We start from the raw sequence: 9,723 nt of genomic DNA, 5'->3' as shown, positions 1-9,723 counted from the left end.
TCCATGACTTAGCAATTATGAATAGGGCTGCAATAAATATTCTGATACAAATATCTTTGTTATGATGTGATTTTTGGTCTTCTGGGTATATGCCCAGTAGAGGGATTACAGGATTGAATGGCAGATCTATTTTTAGATCTCTAAGTGTTCTCCATATCTCTTTCCAAAAGGAATGTATTAATTTGCATTCCCACCAGCAGTGCAAAAGTGTTCCCTTTTCTCCACATCCGCGCCAACATCTCTGGTCTTGGGATTTTGTGATGTAGGCTAGTCTCACTGGAGTTAGATGATATCTCAAAGTAGTTTTGATTTGCATTTCTCTGATGATTAAAGATGATGAGCATTTTTTCATATGTCTGAAGGCCGGGCACCTGTCTTCTTCAGAGAATTTTCTCTTCAAGTCCCTTGCCCAGCCTGTGATGGGATCCCTTGTTCTTTTCTTGCTAATGCGTTTGAGTTCTCTGTGGATTCTGGTTATTTAACCTTTGTTGGAGACATAACCTGCAAATATCTTTTCCCATTCTGAGGGCTGTTTGCTTGCTTTACTTACTGTGCTCTTGGCTGTGCAGAAGCTTTTTAGTTTGATCAAGTCCCAGTAGTGTATTTTTGAAGCAGCTTCAATTGCCCGGGGGGTCCTTCTCATGAAAAACTCGCCCAACCCAATTTCTTCCAAGGTTTTCCCTGCACTCTCTTCTAGTATTTTTATAGTTTCATGTCTTAGGTTTAAATCTTTAATCCAATGAGAGTCTATCTTGGTTAATGGTGAGAGGTGTGGGTCCAGTTTCAGTCTTCTACAGGTTGCCAGCCAGTTCACCCAGCACCATTTGTTAAATAGGGAATCTTTTCCCCACTGAATGTTTTTAATTGGCTTGTCAAAGATTAAATAACGGTAAGTAGCTGGATTCATCTTTTGGTTCTCTATTCTGTTCCAGACATGTACTTCTCTGTTTTTGTGCCAGTACCATGCTGTTTTGATCACTATCGATTTGTAGTATAGTCTGAGGTCTGGTAGGGTAATTCCTCCTGCTTTGTTTTTATTTCTGAGTAATGTCTTGGCTATTCGAGGTTTTTTCTGATTCCATATAAAACTAAGTATTGTTTTTTCAAGATCTTTAAAGTATGACAGTGGAGCTTTAATGGGGATTGCATTGAAATTATATATTGCTTTGGGTAGTATGGACATTTAACAATGTTGATTCTTCCCAACCATGAGCATGGTATGTTTTTCCATTTGTTAACATTCTCAGCTACGTCTTTTCTTAGAGTTTCATAGTTGTCTTTATATAGATCTTTCACGTCCTTTGTTAGATAAACTCCCAAGTATTTTATCTTCTTTGCACTACTGTGAATGGGATAGAGTCCTTAATTGTTTTTTCAACTTGACTATTGTTGGTATATATAAAGGCTACCGATTTATGAATGTTGATTTTGTAACCTGAGACACTGCTGTATTCCTTGATCACTTCTAAGAGTTTTGTAGTAGAGTCCCTAGTATTTTCCAGATTTACAATCATATCATCTGTGAAGAGCGAAAGTTTGATCTCTTCTGACACTATGTGGATACCCTTGATCGCCTTTTCTTCCCTAATTGCGGTGGCTAAAACTTGCATTACAATGTTAAAGAGCAATGGAGACAATGGGCAGCCTTGTCTGGTTCCAGATCTGAGTGGAAATGATTCCAATTTAACTCCATTCAATATGATATTGGCTGTGGGTTTGCTGTAGATGACCTCTATCAGTTTAAGAAATGTCCCTTCTATACCAATTTTCTTAAGTGTTCTGATCATGAAGGATGTTGGATGTTATCAAAAGCTTTTTCTGCATCAATTGAGAGAATCATATGGTCTTTGTTTTTTAATTTGTTTATGTGCTGAATTACATTTATAGATTTACATATATTGAACCAGCCTTGAGACCCTGGGATAGAACTGACTTGGTCATGATGTATGATTTGTTTGATATGTTGCTGGATTCTGTTTGTTAGGATCTTGTTGAATATTTTTGCATCTATATTCACTAGTGATATTGGTCTATAATTTTCTTTTCTTGTTAGGTCTTTTCCTGGTTGGGGATCAGGGTGATGTTTGCTTCATAGAACGTGTTGGGTAGTCTTCCTTCTTTTTCTACCTTTTGGAACAGGTTGAGTAATATAGGTACTAATTCCTCTTTAAAGGTTTGGTATAATTCTGACGTAAAACCATCTGGTCCCGGGCTTTTCTTTTTGGGGAGATTTTGTATGGTTGATGTTATTTCCGAATTTGATATGGGTCTGTTCAACATTTCCACTTGATTTTGGTTAAGTCTTGGAAGGTGACGTGCTTCCAAGTAACAGTTAATTTCCTTCAGATTTTCGTATTTCTGAGAGTAAAGTTTCTTGTAATATTCATTAAGGATTTTTTGGATTTCTGAGGAGTCTGTTGTTATTTCGTCTTTGTTATTTCTGATTGATCAGATTAGAAATTTTACTCTTTTTTTCCTGATTAGGTTGGCCAAAGGTTTATCTATTTTGTTGACCTTTTCAAAAAACCAGCTTTTGATTTATTGATCTGTTGTATTATTCTTTTGTTTTCAATTTCATTTAGTTCTGCTCTGATTTTGGTTATTTCTTTTCTTCTTCTGGATTTGGGGTTGGAGTGTTCTTCCATTTCCAGTCTCTTGAGATGTCCCATTAAGTTGCTTACTTCCTCTCTTTCCGTTCTCCTGAGGAAGGCTTGCAGTGCTATAAATTTCCCTCTTAGAACTGCCTTTGTGGTGTCCCAGAGGTTCTGATAGTTTTTGTCTTCATTGTCATTTTGTTCCAAAAATTTGGCAGTTTCCTTCTTGATCTCATCTCTGACCCATCTATCATTCAGCATAAGGTTATTTAACTTCCATGTTTTTTTTTGAGACAGAGTCTCACTTTATGGCCCTCGGTAGAGTGCCATGGCAGCACACAGCTCACAGCAACATCCAACTCCTGGGCTTAAGCGATTCTCTTGCCTCAACCTCCCAAGCAGCTGGGAGTACAGGCGCCCAGCAGAACGCCCGGCTATTTTTTGGTTGCAGTTCAGCTGGGGCCATGTTTGAACCCGCCACCCTCGGTATATGGGGCCGGTGCCTTACCGACTGAGCCACAGGCGCCGCCCTTAACTTCCATGTTTTTGTATGAGTATATGCAGATTCCTGTTGTTACTCAGCTCAAGTTTTATTCCATGATGGTCCGAAAAGATGCATGGAATAATTTCTATTCCTTTAAATTTACTGAGGTTAGACTTGTGACCTAAGATGTGATCGATTTTGGAGTAAGTTCCGTGGGCTGATGAGAAGTATGTGTACTCAGTTTTTTTGGGATGAAATGTTCTGTAGATGTCTGCTAAATCTAAATGCTGGATGGTTAGATTTAAATCTAGAATTTCTTTACTCAGCTTTTTATTGGAGGATCGATCCATCACTGCCAAAGGAGTGTTAAAATCTCCAACTATTATAGAGTGGAGGAAATCAAGTTGCTCATGTCTGTTAGAGTTTCTCTTATAAATTGAGGTGCATTCTGGTTGGGTGCATAGATATTATAATTGAAATCTTATCATATTGAGTCTTACCCTTAACAAATATGAAGTGACCATTTTTGTCCTTCCTTACTTTTGTTGGTTTAAAGCCTATTGTATCCACAAATAAAATTGCAACATCTGCTTTTTTCTGGTTATCATTTGCCTGAAATATGGATGACCATCCTTTCACCCTGAGTCTGTATTTGTCTTTTAAGTTAAGATGCGACTCTTGTATGCAACAAATGTCTGGCCTGAGTTTTTGTATCCAGTCAGCTAACCTATGTCTCTTTAAAGGGGAGTTTAAGCCTTTCACATTAATGGAGAGTATTGATAAGTTTGGTGAAATTTTGGGTATTGAGTTTTTTGAAAGTCTAGTGGGCATTTTTAATCCTACTGCCATTGTGGAAGTTGGAGTTTGATCAGAAGTTTCTGAGTGAGTTTACTTTTGTAGTAGAGGATTGGGTTGGTTATTATGGAGGATAGGTCTGAGAATATCCTGAAGAGCTGGTTTGATTATGGCAAATTTCTTTAACATATGAATATCATTAGAGTATTTAATTTCTCCATCATAAATGAAACTCAGTTTAGCTGGGTACAAGATCCGGGGTTGAAAGTTATTTTGTTTGAGGAGATTAAACATTGATGACCACCCTCTTCTGGCTTGAAAAGTTTCAGCAGAGGGCGGTGCCTGTGGCTCAGTCAGTAAGGTGCCGGCCCCATATACCGAGGGTGGAGGGTTCAAACCCGGCTCCGGCTGAACTGCAACCAAAAAATAGCCAGGCATTGTGGCAGGCGCCTGTAGTCCCAGCTACTCGGGAGGCTGAGGCAGGAGAATCGCTTGGGCCCAGGAGTTGGAGGTTGCTGTGAGCTGTATGATGCCATGGCACTCTACCAAGGGCCATAAAGTGAAACTCTGTCTCTAAAAAAAAAAAAAAAAAAGAAAAAAAAAAAGAAAAGTTTCAGCAGAGAGATCTGCAGTCATTCTAATGTTCTTCCTTTTGAAGGTAATATTTTTGTTTCGCCTGGCCGCTTTGAGAATTTTCTCCTTCATATTAACTTTAGTGAAGTTAATTATGATACGCCTGGGGCATGTTTTATTGGGGTTGAGTCATGCTGGGGTTCTGAAGCTATCTGCTATCTGAATTTCAGGTTCTCTAGGCATGTCTGGAAAATTCTCTTTCATAATTTCATGCAGAAGGGCCTCTGTGCCCAGTGAGGCCACTTCATCTGTTTCAGGAATTCCTATGAGTCAGATATTTGCTTTCCTCGAGTTATCCCAGAGCTCTCTGAGAGAGTGATCCATTTTTGCTCTCCATTTCTCTTCCTCTTTGAGAGTTTGGGAGCGTTCAAAGGCTTTATCTTCAATGTCAGAGATCCTTTCTTCTGCTTGCTCCATTCTGTTGCTAAGGGATTCTACTGTATTTTTCATATCTTTGAGGGCTGCAAATTCTTGCTTCAGTGTGTCTAAGTCTTTGGTGGTTTTGTCTTTAAATTCATTAAATTCTTGAGACAGCTTTTGAATTTCTCCACAAATTCCTAGTTCCATTTTGTTAATCTTGTTTGCCATCCAAATTCTGAATTCGATTTCTGACATCTCAGCCAGTTGTTTGTGAATGGGATCTTCAATTACATCTGCCATATCTTTCCTTGGGGGGGGGGGGTTGATCTATTCTGGTTATTCATGTTACCAGAGTTTTTCCACTGATTCCGCCCCATGATTGTTTTACTCCCTTTGATTTCTCCCCTGGTGTTTTGTCGAGGACCCGTACAGTGTTGTGGCCTGAGAAACTGGGGCCCTGTTTGGTGTAGAGGGGCTAAGTGGTTCTGTCTTGTTTTCAGCTGGTTTCTATTTGACCCTAGTGAAACAGTTACTCTGGGTTGAAGTCTCAGCTGTGGAGAAATACCAGCAATTAAGTCACCCCACCCACCACAGGCAACAAATGGAAAAGGAAAATCAAACCTTCCTACAACCACACACCCAGGGCACCACCTGAATAGTCCCCAGGTGAGTGGCTCAGTTCAAAAGGTCCAAATCAATTGTCTCAGGCAGCAGCTGCCTCGGGTGGGAGAGTTCAAGAGGTCCCTGGGAACTGGACCACAGGTGTCTGGTGACTGCTCTAATATGGCTTGCTCCAGTGCTGCGTGGAGTCAGGAAGAGACACCCAGTAAATAGATCAGTCTGGGAAGATTGATGCCTCCTTCCCCACCTTGCAGCTCTGTCACACCCAGTTGTTGCTATCCCCACAGGGCTGTGACCCAGTCAGTTGTCTGCAGTAAGCAGATACTCCAGGGGTTTGCACCTGCCTAAGTCACAGGGTAGTCTGTGTCTGCTCGTCTAGCCCACTACTCTCTGTCTTTATTTAGCAGGAGGTAGTGTGGCCTGTCAACCTCGGGCACTTGATGGAGGCTGGAGGTGTTCACTCAGTTCCAGCCCCACCCTTAGTTTATGTTACTCGGTGAACGGAACAACCCTGTGGGAGTTTGTTTCTGACCCTGCTAGATTCTTCTGTAGAGGAGAGGCTGATTTGAGTTCCCAGAACCTGTGCCTCAGGCCCTGTCTTTAGTCCTGTGGGTTTGTATTCGCAGCATGATCAGTTGTCGGCTGTAGCCTCTTGGCCTCCTTTCTCTATAGGCTGGTGATCCCCTGAGGGCCAGGTGCGTCTTAGGCTCAGTAAAGCGGTCCTCTGGATCAGCCCCACCCTGAGAGTTTCCTGGCTCTGCGGGTGTATTTTCTAGTCCCCGTGTTCCACCCAGGTCAGTGCTGCCTCAGGTAAACCGTTTACTCACGGGGCCTGTGTTTCAGTCCCAGGTCTGTTCCATGGTGTTTGCCATCTGAGAAGATGCTCGGCCTTATCTGGTTGCCCAGGAAGACCTGGAGGAGAGGCTATGGGATATCTAGGGGTGGGCCTTATTATTGCTGAAGACAGCTGTTGCTCTGCACCTCAGGGCACCACCGCTCCAGTGTAATTCCCTCTTAGCCTACCATCATCTTCTTGCTCCTTTGCTACAAAGTCAGCATTGGCCAGCTGCAGTCCAGGTCCTGTCTGCACCTCTCGAGAGTTCACCCAAGAATCTGGACTCCTGGTGGGGCAGGTCTCCAGATCACGGAGTGAGAGTGGAGGGGAGTGTTAGGAGCTCAGAGTTGCAGGTCATAACACCAAGCTCATTGAGACCAAATGAACAAACAAACAGATACGAAGGTTACCAGGCACACGGGCCCATAGATACAGAGATAGATGGAAACACATAGACATACAGGTAACAGCTATGACAACAGCAATATAAGAACAACTGCAATAAAAATAGTGATAATCATAAAATAATTGAAAGAAAGGAAAAAAAGAGAGAAAAAAGTGGTGTTAGGAATGTTAAATGAGGAGAAAGAAGAAATTAAAATTAGAGGACATAGAAATAAAAAATATATCTATATAAAAAGTAATAATAAAAAATTATCGAAATCGGGCGGCGCCTGTGGCTCAGTGAGTAGGGCGCCGGCCCCATATGCCGAGGGTGGCGTGTTCAAACCCAGCCCCGGCCAAACTGCAACAAAAAAATAGCTGGGTGCTGTGGCAGGCACCTGTAGTCCCAGCTGCTCGGGAGGCTGAGGCATGATAATCGCTTAAGCCTAGGAGCTGGAGGTTGCTGTGAGCTGTGTGATGCCATGGCACCAAGGGCCATAAAGTGAGACTCTGTCTCTACAAAAAAAAAAAAAAATTATCCAAATCTCCTCTAAGAAAATGGTGAGGAAAAAACAGACAAAGACAAAACAAACAAAAAACCCCATGAAAACCAAAAAACAAAACAAAGTAAAACAAAAAAAACCAACTACAAAAATATTCTTGCGTGTAGAAATATACCTATATATCTACATGTCTGCTGTAGGGATCAACTTTTGTAGGAATATATTCATACTGCAATATACTTTCTGGACACCAGGTGGTGCTGTGAGTGGTTCTGAGACTTGTACCTGATTTACAGTTTATACTGTTACCATGGTAACTACCTTCCATGGCCGATCACCATTTTGGAATTTCTGTAAAAGTTTGTCGCCTAAGAATTGTGTAACCTCGGCTATTCTTTTTTTTTTCTTCACTTTCTATTCTTTTTTTTTTTATTAATATTAAATCATAGCTGTGTACATTAATGCGATCATGGAGCACCATACACTGGTTTTAGAAACAGTTTGACACATTTTCATCACACTGGTTAACATAGCCTTCCTGGCATTTTCTTAGTTATTGTGTTAAGACAATTATATTCTACATTTACTAAGTTTCACATGTACCCTTGTAAGATGCACTGCAGGTGTAATCCCACCGATCACCCTCCCTCTGCCCAACATCCCCCCTCCCTGCCGTCCCTCTGCCCCTTCCCCATATTCTTAGGTTATAACTGGGTTATAGCTTTCATATGAAAGCCATAAATTAGTTTCACAGTAGGGCTGAGTACATTGGATACTTTTTCTTCCATTTTTGAGATACTTTACTAAGAAGAATATGTTCCAGCTCTATACATGTAAACATGAAAGAGGTAAAGTCTCCACCTTTCTTTAAGGCTGCATAATATTCCACAGTGTACATATACCACAGTTTATTAATCCATTCGTGGATCGATGGGTCCTTGGGCTTTTTCCATGACTTAATAGCACAGATTCTAGTGGGCATGTCCCTGGCTGGACGCTAAGCCCCTGGGGGTCAGGATTAATGTCTATAAAGGCATGCTACAGCCTAATACAGTACATGGCATATAGGAAGGGTCTAGGAACTATTTTTAAATGCACTAAAGAAACATTGTCAGTATTTACCATGAGTTTATACTACGGTTAAACTTCCAGGGAGTAAATTTTTTATTTCTTAGATTTTCTTTTCTTTTTTTTTTTATTGTTGGGGATTCATTGACTTCAGCTGTTCTTTTCCAGACAGCACTTGCGACCACCTTCCCACTCAGTGCAGGTGTCCAAGCTTCTTAAGTCTTTCCACTCTGTTCCCAGGTTCTCCTGCAAACTGGGGACTGCAATCGGCTGTAGGGGGAGTGGTGCTGAGTTCGCGCGGTCGTTGGCGGGCTTGCGGTTTTATCTGCTGTAGCTGGCTCCCGGGGCTCAAGCCAAGTTTGCGGCTTTAGGAGCTAAAGCCGGGTCCACAGCTTCAGTAGCTTTGGGGCTTTAGCAGCCAAAGCCAGGTCCGCGGCTTCAAGCTGGTTCCCGTGGTTGGAGCGTTCGGGGGATTTATTCTGGGTTTCATGGTTCAGAGTTTCCCTTTTGGATCGGCGCCCACCTAGTCTTTCTATTTTTAACAGAGGCTGGGCCTCAGTCTTGCTCAGGCAGTTCACCTGCCTCAGCCTCTCAGGGTGCTCAGGTTACAGGCATGAGCTGGGTTCCCAGCCAGTCCCACATTTTCCTTGCTTTTGGGGGGTGAGCTTCTAGAAAGAGTAGGTTATGTTTACCATCTCGGAAACTGACTCCATTCTCTTTCTCCTCAAAATATCTTTTTTTTTCTCATCTGTAAAATTAAGTTAATAAAAGTATTAAACTCCTATGATTGTTTTAAGATTAAATGAATTTATCTAAATAATATGGGATGGTGACTAGCATATACATAGCCTTCTATGTATATAAACTTTCCATATTCTTGTTGTGTTGTTATTATTGTTGTCTGTCTTGGCAGGGCTTCCAGCCACTCTTTTTTTTTTTTTTTTTTTTTTTGAGACAGTCTCACTATGTCACCCTGGGTAGAGTGCCATGGTGTCACAGCTCACAGCTCCAACAATTGAGCTTAAGCCGTTCTCTTGCTTCAGCCTCCCAAGTAGCTGGGACTACAGGCACCTGCCACAATGCCTGGCTATTTTTTGTTGTTGTTGCAGTTGTTGTTCTTTAGGTGGCCCGGGGCGGGTTTGAACCCATCTCCCTCATTGTATGTGGCCAGCGCCATAACCACTGTGCTACAGGAGCCAAGCCATCCAGCCACTTTTATTACCCAGTCCTCAAAACCCAGGTTCCTCTCCTTTATGCACTGTCCCACAGACACCATGACCAATTGGCAATACTTACTTCTCTCTTAAAAGTATTGCTTTTCCGGGCGGCACCTGTGGCTCAGTGACTGGGGCGCCGGCCCCATATACCGAGGGTGGCGGGTTCAAACCCAGCCCCAGCCAAACTGCAACAAAAACATAGCCGGGCGTTGTGGCGGGCGCCTGTAGT

This window comes from Nycticebus coucang, chromosome 2, assembly GCF_027406575.1.
Source record: "Nycticebus coucang isolate mNycCou1 chromosome 2, mNycCou1.pri, whole genome shotgun sequence".
In the NCBI taxonomy this organism is placed as follows: Eukaryota; Metazoa; Chordata; class Mammalia; order Primates; family Lorisidae; genus Nycticebus; species Nycticebus coucang.
Note: the sequence above shows the minus strand (reverse complement) of the source record.